General features: G+C 42.9%; 1 long non-coding RNA gene across 1 annotated transcript; it reads left to right on the top strand.

Moving 5' to 3' along the window:
- On the top strand, positions 1–25,780 carry LOC138258654 (uncharacterized). Its single transcript, XR_011198484.1, has 3 exons — positions 1–115; positions 5,771–5,842; positions 25,256–25,780. It is a non-coding gene; the product is annotated as an uncharacterized lncRNA (long non-coding RNA).

The raw sequence follows: 25,780 nt of genomic DNA, 5'->3' as shown, positions 1-25,780 counted from the left end.
GAGAAAGAGACGAAGGGAAGGAGAACATACATAGAAAGCGATTAAAGCGAGACAAGAGAGAAGGCGAGAGAGCGCGTGGATGGAGACAAAAGGAAGAGAACTGATTTTTGTCAGGGTGAGTTGGTTCCTCAGTCTGACCTTGTCTTTAGCTTCGTGCCTGCACCCCTTACACTCCCTCCTTCTGAAAACGCCGCACCTTGAAGCAATCTCTCAGCAAACGCCAAAGATACAAACACACTCCGAATAAAAGGCGTCACTTTACAACCGCGTTATCACGACATCATCTCATTTGCACCTGCTGGCACATGAGGCAAATGTTTGCTTTTAGCCAAGGTCTTCAATGAATTGCATCCTCGTGACTGGGCTCAATGAAGGCAGGCTTTCAGGGCTTCAAGGCCCTGTGAAACATTCCTTCACTACACACAATACAACGCACTGCAAACAGAAGCCAAATGCCATAAGTGTGCAGGGGTGGTTTGGAAACTGCGGAGGGGGGCTGCACTTGTTGATTCTGGGATTTGAAGACTTTTCTTAAAAGAATTTCGCCTACACCTCGTAAACAGATTTTCACAAGACAAACACCGGGGCCTTTTGCCGATTAAAAACTCATCAGCGGCGCACAGCCCGAATTCAAAAGAAACTACATACGCGGTCAGAATCATTGTTGTGCATATGACAGACACAGAGTTGGATGAAACAATGGCCGTGCAGCACCCTTTTGCGAAGATTAATGGGGCTGGCGTTTCTCTAATTGTTTTTGTGTGCTTTTTGGCTCTGTTCGTTGCGTCATTTCTAACCAGACGATGACATGTCGATGATTTGTGCTGTGGTGATACGTGCACCTTTATGACCCCTGGCGCTTAGTGGAAAGTACGTGGGCGACTGCTGCAACGGCTCAAAGAGATCGCCTTTTACAAATACACATCTGAGCACCGGAATTTCAAAGAGTTGGTATCAGCTCGAGTTCTCCCGAGGAGCTCTGAAATGTTTCTGTTTGAATTTGCTCATCAACCCACCGACATCCTTCTTTCTGTCGCCCCTTTTGTCTCTCATAATCCATCCATCTATCATTGTGGCCATCCACCCCTTCATCCTTTCACTATTCTCTCCACCCATCCATAGTTACTCTCAGCCATTGTTACTTCTCTCCATCAACCCATCATCCTAATTTCTTTCATCCACCCACGTCTCACTTCAATCCACTCTTCTTTCTATCATTCCACTCTTCTTCCCATTATTCCACCCAGCCAGCCATCTCTCATCCACCAATCCCATACATCCGTTCATCGCTCCATTCCTGCTCGATCAACAAAGTCAACCACCAATCTCTCCATCCATCTTTCAGGTCATCCATCTCTACATCTCCTCCCTTTCTTGTTTCTCTTCTTTCGTGATCTCTTGTTGCTTTTCCCCACACCCAACACCCCCATAATGCTCTTCAGACCAGAGTTTCCGATCAAATCAAAGTAAAACATTTTGAAGTTTTTAAGTTGACACACTCCCCAGTGGAACCCCCCCTCACAAGCCACTAAAGTGGGAGCTTCACGACGCCCATGGATTGCAAATTCCAGGAGAGGGTGATGTTATTGATTTCACCTCTACTGATGACCATTCATCTTGTAATTCCATTGAGATGGCTGATGCTTCTAAAGTCAAACTTTTAACGGTGGCCCGATTTGGATTAGGTGAGAAAAATGTGAGGTATTTACTGAAACCAACAAAGTCCATTACCCTAGGTTGAGGTATTTATTCCATTGGTAAAGTCCTTCTATTTCAAGGTTCTCACTTGGAAATTAGGCATAACATGAAGAATAATTATGTAACACACCAAAGTCTGCATCTTTGACATTTTTTCTGGGTCTTTCCGCTGATACATTTCAGCATATCTGAGGCACCAAAATCTGTTAAGGTGAGACTGCGGGATCGTGATGATTATTTTACAAAACTCATAATTGAAATGCTTGGCAAACTACTGGCCACCGTCAAATAATGTCTTACCTAGGTTCACCTGTGGCATCTGGCTCTTGTTTTTCAGAAGTCATTACATGAAAACCAATATTTTTCAACGTGGCTGTCAAATAATTCTAACATTACATTGGGAATGGTCCCAGAATGTAAGGTCTAGGTACACCCTTATTAACTGACTGAACTTTCGTCTACTCCCACGCTCTGCAGTGACCTATGTGACATTAAGCACGCTATACACCACCCAAATAAATAAATACATATACATGGGGATCAAAAACACTGAAAGATAGCTCGTTGCACTACCTACGACACACCCTTAAAAAAGTAGAGCAAAATTAAATAGTGACAGTGAAACAACTTCCATATGCATTTTTGGGACCCCTAATCCCCCTAATGAGATGCTAAATCACATTTATGGATGAGTGGCACACTGCTGCATGGAAGTGATGTGGTTGAAAGAGTGTGTGCTCTAAAGTGGCCTGTACTGGTAGTGTTTTGATGTCATTCGAGGACCATAATTGTGCTCTTATGTTTCTTTTGCAGCACCTATGCATGACGCTGAAGCAAGTGGTGAGGGATAGGGAGCTTAAGCATTAGAGCAGGTGTATGGATGGGTACAGAGTGTGTAAGTGCATTGTGGAATATGTGGATTGGTAAATTCAACCCATGTTGCAGCAAGCACACCGATTTTCATATGAATGTGTTTAGGAAACGTGAGGACACACAAACATCTAGATAAATCTCATAGCTGCAAGGAAATATTTTCAACTCCATCTAATCATGACCACTCCCTATTTAATACAAGAGAAATATGATTAAGCCCCCTACCACCCACACTGATTCTTCACCCTCTGCACATGGGTACCAACATGTCCCTAACATTTGTGGGGTTAAGTGAAAGATTTAAGCACACCTTATCCTCTCCTTCTGCTTCCAAGGTTTTTGAGTGTGAATTCCCTTCCCCTTCCAAGAGATTCTCCATTATTAAGTCCATTGCCCTTCAGAAATTATATTCTAGTATTCGTCGGAACTCCATGTGACAGGATTTTATTTCTACCAATGTTGCTAAAGATCCATTCAATTAGTTTCCGTCAGGCATCACTCAGGTTGTAAACTGTTGTTGTACATCAATTGTTACCACATTTGTTTTGCAGCCAGGTCTTTTTCAGGCTGATCAAAAGATAGATCGGATCTTGCCATCTCTGTAAAAAACTAGCTTGAATTGCACAGACCTTAATGTTTGATGAGGGTTGGTGCAGCACTGTCTTGCTAAAATTATGGCAGATGTGGTTGCTTTTCAGTCCAACCAAGAGCTAGCTAATAACAGTCTGCTGGGATGCTCTAAGGCGGTCTTCTTCCCTCTGTCCACAGGTGGGACAGCATTTTGCATATTGTACATGACTCCCATACCAGACCTGACATGAGGCGAAGGGTAGGGGAATGTACCTGCATTTTTATTTAGTTAGATCTATTTGTGGCTTTTGACTTGATCGAAAATAGAGCAGTTTGTATTCTGAAAATGGTGAGTGTCTGAGAAACTTGTTTAAGGTACTTCCATTCAGGCCAGACTCATCTTGTACAAATCCAGATCCAACAATCATTACTGTGTTTTGTTCCGATGTCCTCCATGTGTCAATGCCGCCTCTTCAATGTTTTAATATTTACATGGAGTTGCTGAGGTTGCTGCTGCCTAGAACAGTGGAAGGTGGCATTCCAATATACCAGCAGACAGATGATGTAGAACTTTATCTGAGAATGCCATCTATGACAGATACTGGCCACTTGGTGGATTGTCTCAGGTGTATTTTGAAGTAGACGGCTACTTTCAATGCTCAGTTTGTAAAACAATAAGTGCTGGGGCCCCAATTTTTTGTTAGAAGCCTGCAGATGGCACTACAAATATTGCGAGCGCAGACTATCCAGCCTGCATAGTCTTTAACACACCTCATGCTTCTTTCTTTCACCACCATACAAGCTTTGCTCCTTTATTTAACTCTTGCAGAATCTTTTCCATCCATGCTTTCTTTCTTTGTCACTAGCTTTCCATCGCTTCTTCCTCCTTTGTCCTCATTTTCGTGTTTTCCTGTCTCTTGATTTGGGCGAAAGTATGATAGGAAAAATAAGTGTCAGTGCACAAAATGAGTACTGGTGGGTCTCACCTGCAACCAAACGTTCAAATTATACACTGAAACTGTCTAAGACTACAGGGTGTATTTACTAAGATTTTAAGCTGTGTTTGCATCACAAAAGTGATGCAAATCAACGCAAAATCTTTTTTGACCTATTTTCTTTCCAGAGCAAAGCAGAGTGAAGCACTACTTTGCGTTGCTTAGCGCAAAGGAGGTGTTACATGGGTGGTACATGGACGTTCCCAAGCAACCACCACTGCTTTCTAGCGCTAAGCCCTATCTACTAATATTAATGAACAGGATTTAGCGACAAAAATTAACACAGCTAAAAAGCAGCCGTTAAAAGGAGAAATGTTCTAATTTCTCCTTTATTTTCAGACGTTGTATGCCTGCTGCACTGTGGAGCACACATACAAGGAAGTGCAAGTTTTAAAGAGAGTCTAAGCATAGTATTTGGTACTGGAAGATATGCTTCCAGTACAAAACCTAAGCTAGACTCATGCACACACTATAGCACTATGGCGCTAAGGTGTGTGCGTGCGCTTGGCAGCTATATTCAGTGCTGGCACTAGGGAGAGCGGAGGGCAGGGCCACATTTCTGTAAATATGGCACTCTCCTTCCTTTTCCTTCTCATGCAGTGCAGGTTTTTACACTGCTGCCCTGCGTGACTAGTAAGTAAGTCAGTGTATTTGTCTGATTGTTACCCTCAGCCTTCTCGTCTTCACAGACTTGAAATTCTACTTGGGTCTGAACAGAGTGTCCTCTTGTTTGGCTCAGTTAGTTAAGTCTTGAGAATTCAATTTTAATTCTCTGCTAAGTTTCAAACAGCATATTACAAAATAGGTGCATGTGCATCCTTGAAACGTCAAGTATATTTTAGCTTGAAATGGCCTGACATTGCGTTACACCAAAAGAAGTGTTTACTGCAATGTAAGTCCAACACTGTTTGGTGTGGTAGATCCACAAGCCACAGTAGCAAGCCAGTGGCACGTAATGCATATAGGAACTTTCAGTTCTGCATCCATACCACCACTAGTAATGCTTCCACAGAAGGAGATCACATCAGCTTTATAGAAGTCCTTAGCGAGGTAGACCCCTCTGTAGTGGAAAATGACAGATACATTAGCCACTAACCTAAACAATTGCCTTTCATTAAAGGTCCAACAGCATCCAATTCCAGACCAAGCTAGCAAAGAACCTTAAAGCAGAAAACTCAGAAGCAAGAAGCCCATCAAGGGTTTAGAAAGTGCAAAACAAAAAGGGAGAAAATATCACAAAATGCTGATTTGATATCTGCACATCTATTCTAGGTAACAATGAGTTTGCAATAAAAAAGCCCGCAAGATGAAAGCAGAAGGAATATCTATGAAAGAAGAGCTTCTGATGGATGCAGAGTTTAAAATATTGAAATCCAATTATATCTGGAACAATTTACTATCTTTACTGGGAGGTTGTTGAGTTCTTTCAGATAAGCTTCAGAGTCAATAAGTTGAATGCACAAAGGTTCAGGTGAGATGTGGAAGAACGAGCTAGAGAATATATCCCTTTCCATTGAGGTAAGAGGTGCAGTTTATGCAGAAGGCTGGTTGGTGTATTTTCACAGAAGATCTATGCACTAGAAATACTATCAATGAGGGTGAATAAGGCTGTACTATCTTTAACTGTTTTCCAGATCAGCAGGTGCCGCAAGAAAAGCAGAGGAAACATGCACTGGGATATCTGTAACCACACGAGAGAAGTATAGGTAGGTTGCCCATACAGCCAACCGTCCAAAAATAATTCTGTTGACAGTGTGAGTTTTGTTTGCTAACAAACAGGTAAATCTAGGCAACATGTATATTTGAAGAACAAGGGGAAACATCCAAGAGGCTATGGAGTTTAAACTCCATTTTCGTTGATCACAGTTCTGAGCCTGTGTATAGCCACATTATTTATTTCCATTGAGTATAAATGACGTAGTCGAGACTTTCATTGTCAGTTAGTAAATAGAATGGGAATTGCAGACCCCATGATAATGCAATCAAACTATGGGCCTGATTCTAACTTTGGAGGACGGTGTTAAACCGTCCCAAAAGTGGCGGATATACCACCTACCGTATTACGAGTCCATTATATCCTATGGAACTCGTAATACGGTAGGTGGTATATCCGCCACTTTTGGGACGGTTTAACACCGTCCTCCAAAGTTAGAATCAGGCCCTATATGTACTCGGTGTTTGGTATACACAGGAACTACATTCTCTGAGAAATCGGAAGGAAGTACTACGGTGCCTGAAATGCAAGTTAGCGTCCGGCCATACCTTGAAGATCAATCGTTTTCACCGTCCGAGGTGGTAACTATGGATGTCCCTTATAAGTTTAACTCAAAAGATCCCTTCAAAACGAAGCTTCAAGAGTGTACAATGTTTGGGTAATACTATTCAATGAGGATAGTCATGCAGAGACGCAACTCTCTCAATCTCAGCTCAAACGACCTGATAGTTCACACTAATGCAACGGTCCCTAAGTGCACAACATTCTGTAATTGCCATGCAGCTATATATTTATGGTCCTGGCAGCTCTCAGATTAGAGAAGTGAAACCCACAACGACTCTTTATCTAGAAAGGCCCCTATAAACTAAGGACTTTGAAAGGAACAGGCATGTTGTCAGATAACTTATTAAAATAGAAGAAGACCACTTAAATAAAGGTGTTCAGGATGACTTAGACACTGAATTTATACTTCTATGGAGTGAGGGCTCTGATATTGTAGTCACATAGGCAGTGTAGCTGGTATCCCTGGGTGGAGCCGATGATACGGTACATGTTTAATAGTATGGAGAAAACTCTAGAGGCTGCTTCCAGTCCCAAACATTTTGTATTATTAATCCTCCCCCCACTAGATAAACATGAAAAAAGTTTGGTGTTTTTCGTAGGTCCAAAAATTATATTGTTTTGAGCCACATTATGGACAATGCTTACTTTTGATTCCCTTATTCTTTTTATAAACTAATTTCACTTTATGCCTTTTACGTTTTACTTATAGTAAAATAGTTAAACTAAATATAGGCCTCTGTGACAAACTCAATAACAGCACACGGTAAAACCTTTCAAACCTGCCCAGGGAAATCTAAAGTCTATGTGAAACGTAGTATGGATAAAGAACCTCAGACTCACACTCGCATGAAACCAAAGAGGAACCCAGAGTGATCAGTTTTTAGTGGTGAAGACTCAACCTCGACAGGAGAGGTATACTGTCAGGACTCACCTGACCTGCGCATGTGTGCTGCAGATGCTGGAGCGTAATCCTGAAGGAAGGACTTCATGTCCTTCAGTGTAAATGCTGAGTTAATTTGTGGGTCTCACAAGATCGTAGGCTCGCTCACGAACTGACCTACAATTTGGTCGCGACACAGTTAAAAGCAGTGTCCGAGTTAGAAGGCACGCTCGGCTTCTTCTCTCGCTGCAAGAGGACCCCTTCATGCCACATTTCTGCTCTTTTGCCCAATACCCGTTTGGTCCGCTCCCCACTTACCATTTGTCCAAACTACCTGTAGCAAGTAGAGGATCCTTTCCTTCCTTGGTTGGCCCGCTGCCCACATTCAATCATTCAACTGTTACCTGCAGCCTGTGAGATTCCCTCTGTTCCTCTTTTTACCCTACTCCTGAATCCTTGTCCTTTCGCTTCACTTTACATACCAAGAAGTACTTAACCTTCTTGGGCAGTGACACTCTACAAATACGGTACAAATCATCAGCAAAATCACCTGATAATCAGATAACAAGCGTTGCTCAGTTTTGATAAGCATTAAGGCTATTCAAATCATCAAGGTTCAGCTACTTTGGGCAAGGGAAAACCTTACAGATTTACCAATCAGAGATTAGCATGTGCTGGGCAGAACATATGTGAGCAAAAGACAAAAGGGACAAAAACAACAAAAAGAATTCAAAAAAAGAAATCTTTGGCATCAGATCACTAACTAATTTGGGCAAAAAGTAAAAATAGTGAGGCATCAGTATTTCAGATGCTCAGTCAAGTGTTTTCTTCTTTGGGTTGGGGAAAAACCTCTAAATCTCAGCAAAGCATTTCAAAGGAGCAAGAGCAGAGAGGACTGTACCTCCCAGAGTCCTAGGGGTTCAGCATGCAGAGCTGAATGACAGGAAAGATTCTCTGAACTCAATCCAGTTGGGAAACAATATATCAAAGTTCATAGGGCAAGATGATTCGTCACTCTCTCACTCTACATGACGTTGAAGGTATAATATTGAATAAAAATCGATCATGTGACTTCAACTTGAAATATTAGTGTGGTTTCTCAGGCTTGTCATGAGAACGATGTCCATCTGTGCTCTTCCATGCAAGATTGCAACAATTGTATGTATTGCCAGTCCACATCCTGGGTGTTTCTCACTCAAGCACAACTTCCCATACTCTCTATGTGTAGAACACAGGGCCTAACAAGCCTCACTTAGGCTAATGCAAATTAATGAAAGGGCAAATGAAACCATACTAATAAAACATATTTCAATACACATATTATGAATTCAGCATTAATAAGCGCCCATTAACATTCATGTTACAATAAATTTAAAATGAAGATAACTCTGTTAATAAATTTCTATGAATATGGCACAAAAGTACATTTCTCTACATTTGCATATGAGTTTAAAGCACTTATCAGAAATCTATTATTGTATTAATGCAGATTGTTGGTTTAGATTCCTGTAATGTAACATAATGCCAAAATCATTCTTCAAACATGAAATGTATTCCTTATACCAGTGGTCCCCAACCGTTTGACTTCTGTAGACCCCCACTTTATCATTACTGGAACCCAGGGACCCCCACTAAATCATTATTGGAATTCAGGGACACCCTCACTGAGTCATTCCTGAAAGCTGTTAAGATTATTTAATTTTCTAAGCAGATGCGGACCCCCTGAGGAGGCTTTGCGGACCCCCATGGTCCCCGGACCAGAGGTTAGAAACCACTGTCTTATTCCACATGGGTTTTAACATCTAGTCTAGAGTGAATGTATACTAGTATGGCTTCTCAGTGCATTCTTTACATTAAAACTATTGTTACTTTGATTAACATAATGCATAATCTGTCACATATAGGTGATCAGTGTGACATGAGGGACAGTACTAAAATTTTGGCTACATCAGTTCCCCCCTCTGATGGTGAATCAAGCCATCACACAAAACTCAAACTCTCCATTTCAATGAGACAGCTCAAAATTTCAGAGGATGTTCCAGGTGAGGCTTTCTGAACTCCTCTAATTGATTCATGTTACTATAATATGTGCATCTCCTAGTCTCCATCTCAATCTTTTCCTGTCTCCTTTTACTCCTTACTCTTCTCTCTTTCAGATTCCTGAACAGTTTATAAGGCACAACTCCAACTAGGGCACACAAAGTCATTATCAATAGGGTTATCAAAATGTTTCCAACAATTCATATCCTTAGACTTCCAAACCTGAAGCTGAAAACTCATTACCTATTGCTTCTCAGGCACCTGTCACTGATAACTCCTTCAGGTCCTGTCTCAAGTTTGTTATATTCGCAATGTATTTTCTTATCTCCTTACTATTGTCAGGTATATACGTGCAGCACTGTTGGGCTTGCAACATTTTGCAAACTCTGCCCTCTTTTGTGAGAAGAATGTCTAACCCAGGACGATTTTGTCAAACCATTGACCTTGTGGCTACCATTTCTGTATCTCTCAGCAAGATGGCACCTGATGTGTCTATAGATAAATTATTTACTATGGTTGATAAGTTCCTTATCTTGATATCATTCAAAATTACACCTACTGATGAAATTAGGGCACCAAAGGTGTCTCATACAATCTCGAAAGCTCTTGGACCTCTCTTGATTCTGGCATTTGATTTGTTATCCCACACTGGGTCATTAAAATGGTCCACATGATACATTTTTTGAAAAACTACTACCAGGTAACATGTACCACACTAGCCTTTCGGCTGCTTGTAATAAGCATTGTTTCTAGAAATGAAATAAACACCTTGATGTCGGTGTCCTGTCCATTCAACATGAAGGTCCAAACTCTCTGAAACGAAAACACATGTCTACATTCACTAGTCCCTACAAAATGTGTGTCAGTCTTTGATCTGGGTCTGTATACACATAACTTCCCTATGTGTTGCCAATCTAAAGCAAGGGTCCCTTGATTTCCAACTACTGAATGTCTCATCTTTTCCCCAATTGTGTAAAGCAATTCCCTTTTCTATTTTAGCCTTCATGAGTTTTCCCCTTTCTTCGACTTGTCCAATAAACTCTTTTCCTACTGGGGTAAGAATTTAGGTCAAATTATCCTTATGGGCATGAACTGTACCAAATGTCAATGTAGGCTCAAAGAAACCTCCCATTGTGTCACTGTTTTTTGCCTTTGCAGTGTTGCTCAAATGTTTAATGATTGAAAACACAAGGTAATAATTTGAACAATAACTGATATTTCTGCTGATACACAAAAGTGTTAACAACAGGCTCCAGGAAATTCCATAGGTTAGTGGAAGACTATGATAGGTGATCCCCTCACTGACTGATGGAGGTAACTGTGTGCACACGTAGCAGTCTCTAGCATCCATGATATCTGCATATACATACAGCAAGTTAAAATATACATTTGCAGACAAATCGCCTCTAGAACCATCAGTGCGTAAATATTTATTGTCATTGCAAAGGGGATCTTGATCTGATATGGGATTTGCTGCTCTCAGAACACATGTGGATTTAACTTTCTTGTAATCATCTGTTGTCGGCATGCTCAGTGCAATGAGCAATAATAGGCTAATGATAAATGTCACAACTACTAAGCCTACACACATATGTATTCACACTTACTACTTTTATTTCTATTCCATTCCATGAGTTCTCTAATTTCAGACCACGAATCTGAGTTCCACTAAAAGTTCAAATGTCTCTAATAAAAGCACAGCTCATAATCACTAATAATTACTTCCAATACATAACGTCTTTGTTCATCAAGCAGCAATGAGATTTCAAAGTTCAGTTCTACAGTGATCTCAAGCTCAAGAATATGGAGCTGGATTCAAATTGTTAAAGCGAAAGGTTGCAAACTCCTCCTCCCACTCATTGGAAGCAAAATATGTCCATTCAGGTACTGAGTATTTTCAGCTTGGTACTCTTTTTCTTTTTGATCTTCTATCTACTCAACCTTCAGTATTACTGTCATTTTGACTTGACTGCTCTGTCTCGTCAGCAATTGTTTGAGGCACTTGTACAGCTGGCACTGCTTGTTCACTTGGCCAGTGATCTTATGGTGCATTTCATGTATCTACAGCAACTGGTCCTTTGTCAGCATCCGAGCTTGCATGAGTCAACTGATTCTGTGTTGACCCTTTGGTACCAACCACTGAAGTTGACTCAGTCGGACCCCCCCCCAGACTGTGCTGTAGCAGCTATGTGTCCAGCCCCAACAACTTGACTAACCCCATCCCTCTTGCTCACTGTAACCGGCCATTCAGGGGCAGGTACTGTATCATCTAGGGGACCTGGAACTTTGTGAGTATGGCTTGCATGTTCCCAGTTAGGGAGACCCATGCACTTTACAGCTGTGGTAGTTATTAAAACCACATGGTAGGGACCTTTCCAACATGGTTCCAAGCAGGATTTCCTTACATGTTTTATCACCCAGATCCAATCGCCTGGACAAAGGTCATGGCAAAGCTCCTTCTGTGACTGTACTGTAGCTTCTCCAACCTGATGAGACAAAGAACAAACCAGATCAGCTGGTCCTTTGCAATAATCTAGCACCACGTCATCTGTAATGTTCGCAAGTGCATTTGCAGGAACACTTGGCAATATCATGTCTCTCCACATGATGATTTCATGTGGGGATAAACCAGTATTTCTAGCAGGCATACTGAGCATACTCATCAAGACAAGAGGCAATGCGTCTGGCCATTTCACAGTGGTGGATGCACATACTTTCGCCAATCTAGACTTCAAAGTACCCTTAACTTGCTCCACCAGTCCAGAAGCCTCAGGTCTGTAAATGCAATGCAATATTTGCTCAACCTGTAATGCCCCCATAATAATTTCAGGACTTCACTGTTGAGTTGGGTCCCTTGATCTGAGAAGAGAAGTTGGGAAGCCAAATCAAGGGATCAAATCCCTAAGTAACAGTTTTGCTACTGTGAGAATATCATTTCCTCTGGTTGGGTAAGCTTCAACCCAATGAAAGAAAATCCATGACCAAAACATATCTCAGTCCATTGTACATGGGTTGCTCTATAAAATCAGTCTGCAGCCTGTTAAACGGTCCTCCTGATCTGCCTATATGACTCAGTGTAACCACTGTGCCTTTTCCTGCATTCATCGGCTGACATGCGACATTGCTGTGGCACACAGCTTCTGCTATCACTCTGCTATCACTCTGAATCTGGGGTTAAACCATGGGTGTCTAAAGGTTCTGATCATGGTGCCTCTTCCCACATGTCCCTTTTCATGATAGTGTCTAGCCATGGGTGACAACAAACTATTATGCAACATTGCTCTTTTATCACTTGAAACCCAAACATCATCCTTATGTCTCCTGTCACATCCTGCTCTAACCCAACTTTGCTACTTTGTCACTGCAGTCTCTTAACATCCTCCCAGGTATCAACAGCAGTTAACAGGACATTTTGACTTGTTTCATCATTTAAATCATTGTTCCACTTTCCATTAAAGGATGTGCCGCTTGGGACGCAATATCTCGCTACTTTGTCTGCATATGTATTTCCCAATGTAACATAATCAGTAGATTTCCTATGAGTGGTACACTTGACAACACCAATTTTTGCAGGCAACTGTAATACATTCAACAGATTATAGATGTCATTCCTTTTGCAGATAGGGGATTCAGAGAAGGTCATAAACCATCTCTGGGACTATAACTGTCAGAAATCATGAACAACACCAAACCCATACTGACTATGTCACTTTCAGCTCTTCAGAAACACAGGATGCTCTAGTGAGAGCAACCAATTCAGCTACTTGGGCAGAAAAGACTCATTGAAGTAAGGAAGCTTCAATCACACCTGAGACTGTGCAAACTGCATAACCAGCTCTCAGGGTACCACCTTTGTCTCTTAGGCAGGAGCACCAACAAACATGACATAGTCATTTTCAGTTAAGGGAATGTCTTGAATGTTACGTCTTGGCTTGGTGCACAATTCAGTCACATCTAGACATTCATGCTTAACCTCATCCACAGATTCATTGGCATTATCAACAGGTTAGGTAACAGAGTAGCAGGATTCAGAATGGTACATCTTTTAAGCCTGACATTCTATGCAATGAGAATGGCCTGCTCATAACAGTTAAAATGCGCACTGGTAAGATAAGGTGTCTTTGTTCGGGTTAACAATATTTCCACCGAATGAGTTACAAAAACAATCAGAGGGTGACCCATAGCAATGCTTTTGCACTGACAGTTCTGACACTCAGGGCTGCAACCGCCTTTAAACAGCCAGGCAGCACAGTGGCCACAGGATCAAGTGTGGCAGCAAAATATGCAACTGGCTTGTTTGCATTTCCATGCAACTATGTCAAAACTGAGAGAGCACATCATTCCCTCTCACAGTAAAATAAAGAAAAGTATTTGTTATAATCAAGTCTTCCCAGCACGACATAGTGTCATATTTACAAGGCCTGTGTTGCAAGGCGGCACAGCAAGTGCCTTGCTGTACCACCCCGTGCCAATGGGAAAGGGTAGAAATGCTCGGTATTCTGTCCTCTCCCCCTGCGCTGGTGCACAAATTGCTGCCATGCACTGTGTTGCCTAACTCCATAACTACAAGGCCATGAAAGTGACTCACCGGTGGCGAAGACTGCTTGTAAATATGGCCCATAGTCTTTCTGTCAGCTCTGTGAAGGAACACATGCAATTGTCTTCCAATAGTACCAGATCAGACACACATTTGTATGTCAGTGTCAGTAAAGGCTTGGCCAAAAGGGAAAAGTTTGGAATCCATTGCCAACAGTAGTCAACCATTCCCAGGAAGAGGCCAACTTCTTTCTGAGTGGCAGGGGGATTGATTTTTAAAATTGCTGAGATTCTTTCTTGTGATACCTTCCACGCACCTTTCTCAATATGGTGACCTAAGTAAAGGACTTCTTTCTTGCAATATTGTAATTTTGCTGGTGAAACGTTATGTCCATTTTCTCCTAAAAGGTTCAAGAGAACAATTGTGTTTCTCCTGCATGCTTCTTGAGTGTTTAATGCCACAAGTAGATCATCAATATACAGCACTAAGACTGAATGATGGGGCAATTTAAGTGACTCCAGATTCTATTTCAAGATCTGATTAAAAATCAGAGGACTTTTGGTATGCCTTTGTAGAACTTGGCACCATGCCAAAACATGACTGTCAAACCAGAAAGCGAAGAGAAATTGGCTTTTCTCATGCAATGGTATGGAGAGAAATGCTTGGCAATGGTCAATCACAGTGAACCTTTCTGCTTCAGATGGAATTTGAAATAAAATCACTGTAGGATTCGGTACCATGGGTGTTGGAAATTTCCCTTCTGCAGGGTTATCCCCAAATGTTTTGCCTTCCTCCACCTATTTTTCTGACCCTCTTTTTGTTGGCTTTAGGGCTCTGGGGCACTTTACCACTGCTAACCAGTGCTAAAGTGCACATGCTCTCTCTCCCCTAAAACTAGGTATGACTGGCTTACACCTGTTTGGCATATTTAATTTACCTGTAATTCCCTTGTAAAGTGGTATCCCTCATACCCAGGGGCAGTAAATTAAATGCTACTAGTGGGCCTCCAGTGCTGACTGTCCCGCCCACAGAAGTAACCTTTCAACCCTGTCTCAGGCCTGCCACTGCAGTGCCTGCGTGGGCAGTTTACTGCCACCTTGACTTGGCATTTCAACCTACTTGACAAGGCCTAGACTCCTCTTTTAGTACACCTAAGTCACCCCTAAGGTAGGCCCTAGGTAGCCTTACAGGCAGTGTGCTGTGTACGTAAGAGGTAGGACACTCACTTTTATGTTTGACATGTCCTAGTAGTGACAAACAGCCTATTTCGTTTTTCACTACTGTCACACCCCTCATAGGTTAGCATTGGGAATTTCCTTATATACTTTTAAGTGGTAATTTCTAATCTGAAAGGAGTAGTATGTGCATGTTTGGTATGTTTGGAATTGTAGTAAGCAATGCTGGTTACTGGTGTAGCTGGATTTTACATTACTGTTTTAGAAATACCACTTTTAAAAAGTGGCATTTTCTCTGTGCTTATAACTCTAGTGTTTTGCAGCTTGACTTCAATCCACATCTAGGACTGAGTGACAGCTACACTTTGTGCATACTTTCCATACAGCCTCAACACAGGAGGGGTTGGGTGTGACAGGAGAGGCATCTGTATACTGATAGTCTTCCTGGGCTAGTAGAGGGACAGGGAGAGATTATTCACACCTTACATATCAATACGCTGTGTCCTGCTCTCACACAAAGGGCTCATCTACACCCTACTTATATCTGGATCCAGGGCTGGGTTGAAAGGGGTTATGTTACACTTGAAATGATTCCTTTGAAGTCACCCCTTGAACAAAGACATGTTTAATGTAAGTGCAGGGGCTCTGACATCATGCTTTTGGAGCACTTTTGGAAGTGGGACTGAACTTCTGTCAGAAGGACGGCTGCGCTGCACAAAGGACTTATGTGGACTGCTCTTTTGCTGTTGCCCTGCTGCCACCTATTTGCTGGTTGGCCTAAAGGACTCACTGGATTGCTTTTCTGTTTGTTGCCCTGCTGGCAGCTGCTCCCTGACCCTGTTCTACCAAGGCACTTTGGTATTGTCAGGAGGAACCACCATTTGAACCACTTGCTTTGTTGTGTGCTGTCCTGCCCACCTTTTAGGCTGATGGAGTTGGTCCAATGCCTGCTAGCCTCAGCATTCTCACCCAGATGAGAGTGCCCGATCTTTTCCGAGGCCCCGCTAACCGAAGGGAAGACTGCAAGGGTGGCTCCCCCTCCCTACGATGCATTGCTGGTAATTGAGGGGCAGGCCAGGCACGAGGGCCATCATTGAGGCTCCGCATCTGGTGTTGCACCACGAGGAACCCGCCCGGCCAGGCTGGAATTGGAAGAGGCAGGTTGCAGCTGGGGCCATTGGTATCCCTGCAGGTGCCCCTAGTAAGAGGTCTCCTGGAACCTGAGGAGGCCTGTCAGCCCGCTGCTAAGTCCCACCAGGCACTTAACCCACTTAGCTGAAGGTGCTGTGAAGCTCCTCACAAGCTCCTGCTGAGCACAAGAGGTAAGTGGTGTTGGGGAGGCCCTGAATCCATCCTGCGCTCCTCTGTTCCTTGGCAGGAGGAGGTACAACCCTATCCATCCTGGGAGGCATTAAGTTGTGTGGTAGACCTATTTCAAGAACACGAGGAGAGTAGAAACCTGCCCCCGAGACATGCACTAACTGCCTGGGATTACTGTGTCGTGCCAATATGGAGGCCCCTGATCTCTTTTTGCTGGGGGTTCATTTGTGCGTGGTGATATTGCCTGGGTCAGGATGACAACCAGATTAGCAAAGGATTTTCCTATCTGATGTCTGTCAGTCCTGAAGCATGCATATCCTGGCAATTCTATTGTATATCGATTGGGTGTTGAAAGTACCGCAATACAAATGGTAGGCACACATGTGCCCCACATGGGATGCATTAGTATCTTAAAATCCGTAATAGAAGTGCAGACGCCCTGGATCTTACATTCTTATGGAAGTATATGATAAACCAATTATGTCTTGTGATATATAGTGCTTCATGTGTTTTGTCTCCAAATCAGGTTGTTTTTTATTTGCCCTAAGGTGGCGGTTCATGTACCCTCTTTTATAACCTGATGCATTTTTGTGCCCTGAGTGTTCATTCAGGTTATGATGCCTATTGTTTTGCCTTGCATTACCACAATACTGTGTCATGTTATGGTAATCACATTATATGCGCAACATTTATGATTTATGTTGCTTTTGGTCTAATTATATATATCTAATACCGAATCAAATTTTTATATATAATCCTGTGTGGAGTCTCTTTTGTAGTACATTTATTGTGTCACTGGTGGGAGTGTATTGTGCAAATGTTTTACTCATTGCCTCTGGGGATAAACCTGACTACTCTGTGCCAAACTACCAGGGGCTGGGCATAAGTTATCTTTGGTGTGTAACTTATTTGCCCTGACGAGAGTGGTGGGGTCTGCATGGCTTAGGTGCATACCATAGCCACCCAGAAACCACATTTCTAACATTGGTGATCAGCGTTGAGGACTTGTGTTGTGTGATACCACAGTGACTCACTGTTGCTATACACACTGTGCACTTAGACCATTACGTGCTGTGTTTTGTAATTTTCTTATTCTCTTATATTGGTAATTTTTACTGTTTACTCCTACTTCATTTTCTTGCACTTGGGACTCTTGTTGATTACATCAGTGTTGATACCTGGCCAAAATGGAAACTACTTTTGACATGGAAGAATTGTGGGGTTACACTTTTGAGGAGTTAAGGGGTTCTGCAGGGAGAGTTGCCTACTTGTAAGTGAGGAGTCTGATTGGTGAGACCTTGAGAAAACCCTGTACTATTTTGAGTTGGACCATGGGGAAGCAACTGAGGAAGAGAACCAGGAGAGGATGGTTCTGAGGGAGACCCTTAGGGGGATCCCAATATTAGCAAGGACTCCGTGTTGGAGGGTTCTCTATCCACACACCCAGGGGGCAATGATCCTGGGAAAGTTGAGAACAGTGAAGAAAATAACCAGACAGAAATGCCAGTAGAGGGTGAGGGTGAGGACCCCATAGACAGGGAGCCCCATGCTGGGTCAGGTGCCAGGAGCAATGTCATCACCCTCACCCTGTCCCCTGAGGAGCTCAAGGGTAGACAGGCTGAGAGGGGCCTGAGGTTGCAGCTGGTGCATCTGGCTGTAGAGGAGAGAAAGCTAGAGGTTTGAGAAGGCCTTAGCGCAGAAGTGGATGATGGAGGCTGAAAGGGCCTTCGCCAGGGGAAAGCTTGCTTTTGAGGAAAGGAAACTGATCCTTGAGCATAGTATTGGACTCACCAGCACTGCAGGTGGAGTCCAGTGGTGGCAGCAAGTGTGAGTCTAGTGTTAGGAACACCACCCACATACCCACAAACTTGGTGCCTAGCTTCAAGGAGGGGGATGACATATGTCAGTGGCTGAAGGAGTATGAGAGGGCTAAAACAGTGCGCAGGATCACTGAGAAATACTGGGTAACTAGCCTGGGGAGTTATATTACTGGTAATGGAAGGGATGCTCTACTGGCCCTGGAAGGGAGAGACAGGCAAAGGTACAACCCCTTAAAGGAAGCTTTCTAAGTATGGAATAACCCCTGAAGAGTATATGTTGAGGTTCAGGGGCAGTAGGAAACTGTCTCAACAAGTCCTGGGTGGGAGGGGTTTGTGGAGAAGTTTTGCAAAACACTACATGGTTGGATGTTGGGTAGCACAGCAAACAACTTTGAAGGGCTGTACTATCAGAGAGTTGTCAGAGAGCACATGTTCCATTGTCTTTTTTCCAAGGCCATGCCAGTGTGAGTTCTCTGACCCCAGGGAACTTGCAAAGAAGGCAGACCTCTGGGTGAGAACCAGAGGGTCTGGTAACACACTTGGGAGTGACCCAAGGATTGTGGCCCAGGTTCCCCTCAACCGAGGGCAGGGAAGGTTCTGAGTAGTCCAGACATGTCCCTTTGTAGTAGGGTGGGTGCAAGGTCCCATGTCTCTTCTCAGAGAAGGAAGAGAGGTGGGGGGTCTCAGACATCCCAGGATGCCCTATGCCAAGCCCCAGAGGCTGGAGAGAAACCCATTAGGGCCCCAGGAAAGGGATCTAGGGCCAGATGTAGGTAGGTTTCATATTGCGACTTGCAATTTGCGAGTCATAGCGACTCGCAAATTGCAACTCGCAATATGAAATGCAGAAAGGTGTCTCAGACACCTTCTGCGACTCGCTATGGGGTCGCAAAGACCCACCTCATGAATATTAATGAGGTGGGTTGCAGTTTGCGACCCCATAGCGAGTCTAGGCACTCACAGGGATGGTGGCCTGCTGGAGACAGCAGACCACCATGTCTGTGACTGCTTTTAAATAAAGCAGTTTTTTTTTTCTTTTTGCAGCCCGTTTTCCTTAAAGGACCACTGCCTGCTCTGAAAAATATTTTTTGTGGCATTCACAAAGGGGAAGGGGTCCCATGGGGACCCCTTCCCTTTTGCGAATGAGTTACCATCCACTTCAAGTGGATGGTAACTGCGAGTTGGTTTGCGACCGCTTTCTCGGTCACAAAGCAACTCAGCATCGCGATGCAGGAACACCCCTTCCTATTTGAGAGTCAGAATCACATTTTGCGAGTCGGTACCGACTCGCAAAATGTGACTCTGCATCGCGATGGCCGTTTTGCATGTCGCAAACTGCGTTTTTCGACAACAACAACCGCGGACATTCTTTAGCAGCAAGCGCTAAAATCATACTATACGATGACTCCGCAAAACACTTCACAACATCACACTTTACCGCAATCTTCAGGCCAAAAGCAATGTAAGTGCAAAATCCTATTAAAACTCTCAAATTCGTCTCTCCCAGGAAAGACGCTGGAACTTCATCAGTCTTCAGAAAAGACCATGGAGCAGAAATTGAGGTGGGCAAAATATGAACTGGGCAATTGCATGGGACCAATCCTATCTCCCTAACACTTTACCTAAATGGTTCTCCCCGTTCGTGGGGCTAACCGTACCTCTGCTACCTGATCTCATAGCACTTTTTTTTTTATTTGCAGAAATCTGTGTCTGACTAGGTCAATTGATCTTTGGATCCAGCATAAGGGTGTGGAGAACAAATCATTAATACTCAATGCAAACCAATAAACTTTTACAGTATGGCCAATGTTCCCATACAAGGTTACCTCCATTTCAGAATACACTGAAGGGGTTTTATTACAAACTCAAAGTCATGTAGACAATTCTCAAGGCAAAGTTATAAGGATACAGTATCACCAAGGGTTGACCAAGGCGAAGAAATAAGTTCAGCCGAACTAACATTAGAAGAAATAGACACTCTACAAATAAGAAACAGATCTTCAGCAAAATCTCCTGGTGAACAGAAAACAAGTATTGCTCAGTTTTGATAAGCATTACGGCAATTCAAATCATCAAGGTTCAGCTAGTTTGTGCAGAGAAAACCCTATAGATTTACCAATCAGGGATTAGCATGTGCTGGGCGAAACACATGCAAGCAAAAGACAAAAGGGACAAAAAGAACAAACAGAATTTGAAAAAACATGAATCTTTGAAAACAGATCACTAAGGTTGGGCAAAAAGTAAAAAGGGAAGAAATCACCATTTCAGAAGCTCGGTCAAGAGTCTTCTTCTTTGGGTCAGGGGAACAACTTCTAAGTCTCAGCAAAGCATTTCAAGGGGGAAAGAGCAGAGAGGAATATACCTCTCAGAGTCCAAGGTGTTCAACATGCAGCTCAAAATGCAAGGAAAGATTTTCTGAACTCAATTCAGTTAGGGAACAATATATCAAAGTTCATAGGGCAAGATGATGGGCAAGAAGGCATAACATCGAATAGAAATAGATCATGCAACTCCAACTTGAAACATTGGTGTGGTTTCTCAGGTTTGTCATGAGAGCGGAGTGCATCTGTACTGTTCCATGCAAGATTGCAACAATTGTATGTATTGCCAGTCCACAGTCCTGAAGGATAATTTCCCATACTCCCATACTGTCTATGTGTAGAATAATAGGCATCTATTACCAAGCTATGATTCTCATGAGAATAAAACCTGAAAGAAAGGTTCACGTTAGCAAGATGACAAGACATTTTCTGCCCAATCACGAATACAGAACCTAATAGGTCTTACTTAGGCTAATGCAAATGAATTAAACAGCACATTAAACCATACTAATAAAACACATTTAAATAGGCAAATTATGAATTCAACATTAATAAACGTCCATTAGCATTCATGTAACAATACATTGAAAAAGAAAATAATTATATTTCGTGATACTACAATTCTCTTCTTTTGCATATGCATTTAAAACATTTCTCATCAGAAATCTAAAATCTTTTAAATAAGTTTATACTTTATAACATAATGACAAATTAATTATTCAAACATGAAGTTTGTTCCTTATACCACACAGGTTTTCACATCCAGTCTAGAGTGAATGCACACTAGTATGGCTTCACAGTGCATCAGTTTTTCAATTAAACTATTAGTACTTTGATTATAATAATGCTTAAACTGTCAAGTACAGATGATCAATGTGAGATGAGGGACAGAACTAAAATGTGTGCTACATCACTACTAATAAGAAACGAACAGGTGATTTTCCTTAATATTGGAAAGGGCTGTTAAGTTAGGATTATCTGGAATCCTCTATTTGCCTGTGTTCCCTTGAATTGATAAAATACTTTTCAGTTAAGGTTGAAGCACTCCTATTTTCTTAAGTGAATGATTGCTAAGGTGGGAAGGAGAGTCTCACACATATATATTTGATGCCTATTTTGATCAAGATACTGTGTTCGCTGTAATTTTATAGAAGCCAAAGAAACAGGTACTCCTTACCTTCTCCAGTCACTAGCCCTGCTACCCTTGAGTGTAATCCATAGACACCTGCTCTTGTTCTGGATGCTGGGAGTTGTTCTCAAGAGGAACTGGGAGGACTATCCTCTGAGATCCTGCAGATTTCAGGTGCAAGTGGATTGGAGTCTTGACACATACTAATTTGCAGTGTTTGGCGAGGACAAACTACTGTCATTCAAGAAGGTTACAGTGGTAATTTGGGCTGGCTAATGGGCAAAGGTGGCATTTGTAGGTCTGGTGTGGGTCTGAATTGGTATCTTTGCCTGTAAGTTGCCTCGATTTTATGTATTGCCTCTCCATGCAGACTGGAAAGTCTTGGACTAAACAGCAGTAAGATAAATGGTGAAGGTCTGGTGTCAACCTCCAATGACACGACTTGTCTGTGACAGCAACGTTTTTGGAATTGGTGTCGATTTACCAGACAGCCTTATACTTAAAGATCATTTTACAATCAAACAGCCAGTAAATGCCCTTGCTTATGTGCTCTCCATGTAACAGCAGCACACTTGCACTTTTGCAGAAGGGCATCTGGACACTTGTCTTCTCTTGATGCGTGAGGTTGCACTTTTGCAAAAATACAGGAGCATTGGTTTGTAAAGCATTGGTGCTATTTAGTAGAGTTGCATGCAGAAGGTAAACACCATTGTCTGGTGGTTATTTGACTGAAGCAACAAACGCCTCTCTCTCATCGGGGTTGCAGACCAGCTACTGGCTGGGCTGGGAGATGAGAGAGTATACCAACTCTCTCATATTTAAGGATCTTGACATTGAAAGTCAGGCTAGTAAATAAATATGACAGAACGAAAGCGTTTTTGACCGCCAGAGCAACTTACAGAACTGGAGCCTCCAAGTGACAATTCCCCAAAAATACAGGTGGGACAGTCCTGCAAATCTGCATAAGGGTCCCTAAAGTTTCACTTAGGAAGGTGATGTCCCATGCAAAGTGTTCTGATAATCCTTCTGCATTACTAATATTCTCGAGACAGGAGGCCTTGAGTGACTACATGTGATAACAGGGATAGAGGCTTTCGAGAACGTCCTTCCAATCATATTCCCTTCATGGGAATATTTTTAAAGAAGCATTAAAAGGATAAGGGACCACTTTTAAAAAATATTCACATGCAAGGAGTGACATCGACTGGATCAAGCAGTAGATCCCTGATCTAATCCCTGATCTAATGTCTGCTCCCTACGAGGCTGCCTCACACCATTCACAAAGGTGAAGCTATCTTTTCATTATGTAAATTGGATATCTCCCATATTCATTTGGCAGTATCTGCTCAATGGTGTGTGACATTAATGTTGTTCCCAAAACCACCATGTAGGGCATTCCGAATTGCAAAGAGCGGGGTATGTCCCTCCATGCCTTCCCCTATTTGCAATTCACAGTGGGTGGCAAAGGGCACTTAGGAAATGGGAAAGACTTTTCTAACTCGCTAAGTACCTTCATTATATTGCAACTTCTGATTCTGAAATTACAAAGCCTGCTATTTTATGAATCACAGACTTTCCAACTGCAAAATCAGTTTTTACACAAGGGCCAATTTTCATTTGGGGCTCATGGCGTGGCTATCCGCAAGATAGCAGTAAACAAATAAACAAATGGTAGTTTTCATGCGTTAGATTTCTTTCACAAATTCAGAATTGTGGTCGGAACGTGATTGCTCCCAGGGTGGGTAGAGATTTGGGGAAAACCAGAGGACTAGTGGGAATTGATATGAGAAGGCTTTAGTGGAAATAGTGGCTGACCCGCCACTGAGGAGATAACTTGTTGGCATTTGATTCTGTCTGAAACATTAACTTCTCAACAAGGCGGTCCATGGTAGGACTTCCAAAAGAATCCTGGTTAATAGTACTTATGTCACATGCAACATCTACATTCAGAAAACACATTTTTTTCCTCCCAAAACCATGTTAGTGCAGGGTGTGAAGTGAAGGAAGAATACCATGGTTCCACCAATTCTTAGAAAGTTAGTTCATAAGATTTATGCAGTTTCTTTTTCTTAAACTGTCTGATCTCTGTAGTGGAATGTCCAACAAAATTTTGATGTGGGGTAGTTGAAACACCTGTGTCATTGGGAAGTGATATGGGAAAGCATCAGGTGTTAAGTGAACCGAGATCGCAGGAGAGTTACTCTAGTCGGGGTACTGAGTGCTTAAAAAACGTACACTGATTGAACGTGGCCAGACCGCCAAAGAAGGTGGCAGCACTTCGGTGAGGCTTCGGTCCCAGCCTAATATATCTGGCGACAACAGTGGCCTGCACTTTTGGAGAGGACCAGGAACAAGACCAGAATAGCTGGGAGGTTCTGAGGTGCCATCCCGCTTGATTTAGGCTCCTTCCCCCCAGCGAAGTGGCAGGGCTCACAGCGTGTGGGTAGGCCAAGGGGCTGGAGAGGACAGAGCCTGCTATGGCACCCAACATAAGGTAGAAGGTAACAGGTAGGTGCATCACCCACACAGGTAATGCATGTGCTCCACCCCCGAAGCGGGGGAGTGTGGTGGACCATACTCTGGTGCCAGAGGAGTGGATGCTGAGGAAAAGGTCACCCTGGACAGTACCAGAGGCCTTTAGTCTGAAGAAGACCACACAGCACAGCACTTATGGGAGGCATGGTGAGGCCAACTCGATCATGTAAGGCACCCAAGGAGGAAGGCGAATAGACAAGCTGAGGGGGTGGACTATGGAGCCCCAGGCCTTGAGCTATGGCAGCACTCAAGTCATGGGAGGAAGGGAAGGACAACTGAATCACCCCAGAAGGTGACTGCATGTGCCCCACCCCCGGGCTGGGGATTGAGGTGGGCCACGATGTACACAGTGCCCGAAAGCCAAGCAACAAAACCGCGGATGATGATGCCCAGAGGTGCACAAAGCAGCTCCAATATGGGAGTGTGAACTTGGTCCCCTCAAGGGTAACGGGAAATCCAGAGACCATGTGGACAACCCACTGGGGGAGAGATTGGTAGAAGCTGAGAGGGAGCAACACCCTTCCCTGCCCAACACAATAAGGAACCCTCCCACTGACCGACAGTAGGGGCGGAGGAACCATCGCAGACCTACTGGGTTGATCCTCGAGAAAATGGGGCCCCAGAAATCCACCTGCCCATTCCAGATGTTGGAGAGGCACCCACTTATTCATCTGGTCTCCCACTCCAGGGGACACCACTGTGAGTGGTTTCAATCTTGAACAGGCGACGCCCTCAAGAGAGTCTTCATACTGCCACTATGGTGAAATGAGGGGGAGCAAAGGCCTCCTCCCAGGAGAAGATCACAACTGTGATTTTAAAGGTTTTTCAGATGTTCAATTTTGGGTGGCAAATTTGACGAACTAATGAACTAATTAGTTTTGTGAGAAATAGTAATTTTAGTGATGAATATGACCGTAGCCCGAGAATGAATGATTTTGCTTTTGAAACAATATGAATATCTCATTTAGAAGTGTGATAAATAATGTAGTAGATTTATGCACATTTTATTACAAGATGTAATTTAATTAAATGGATGCAGTTTCTGATGTATTGTTCATCTTGCTTATGTTTATTCTCCTTCCAGTCAGAGACCCACTGCAGGACTTCTCTTCCCGCAGTTTCCTCAGAACACGGAGAACAGTGATGTCAATAGCTTAAAGTAGTGAAATCATGATTTGTTAATGAAACCTTCCATCCTGTTCTCTATGTATCAATTTGAAGGATATGTGCTAGATGTTCCGATGTAGGCAAGCAGAGGAAGGTGATCGCTATGGGCTATTGCTAAAAATGTTTCATATTGGCTTTTACTTCTCCAGAGTGCAGTTGCTGAGGAAGCAGGCAGAAGATTTCTCTTACCTTAAGAAATGGGTTGGCTTTAAGGACCCTTTGAAACTAAGATATTGTTTTTGAGGTGCCAGTGTGACCTGACTATGATAATACCAAGCTGAATTTGGAATTTTGTTAATTAATATCCAAAGAAAGTGTTTTTGATGGATCGGGCGACGTCTCATTTCCTTCTGATACTCTGTCTGATTATTTTGAGATTTTCCTCCTTATTAAGATGGTATTAACTAACTAGGGTTTTACTATGATTTGTGGTTCTGCATTT

This window comes from Pleurodeles waltl, chromosome 9, assembly GCF_031143425.1.
Source record: "Pleurodeles waltl isolate 20211129_DDA chromosome 9, aPleWal1.hap1.20221129, whole genome shotgun sequence".
NCBI lineage: Eukaryota > Metazoa > Chordata > Amphibia > Caudata > Salamandridae > Pleurodeles > Pleurodeles waltl.
The sequence above is the reverse complement of the archived record's forward strand: the minus strand, read 5'-3'. Positions and strand labels throughout refer to the sequence as shown.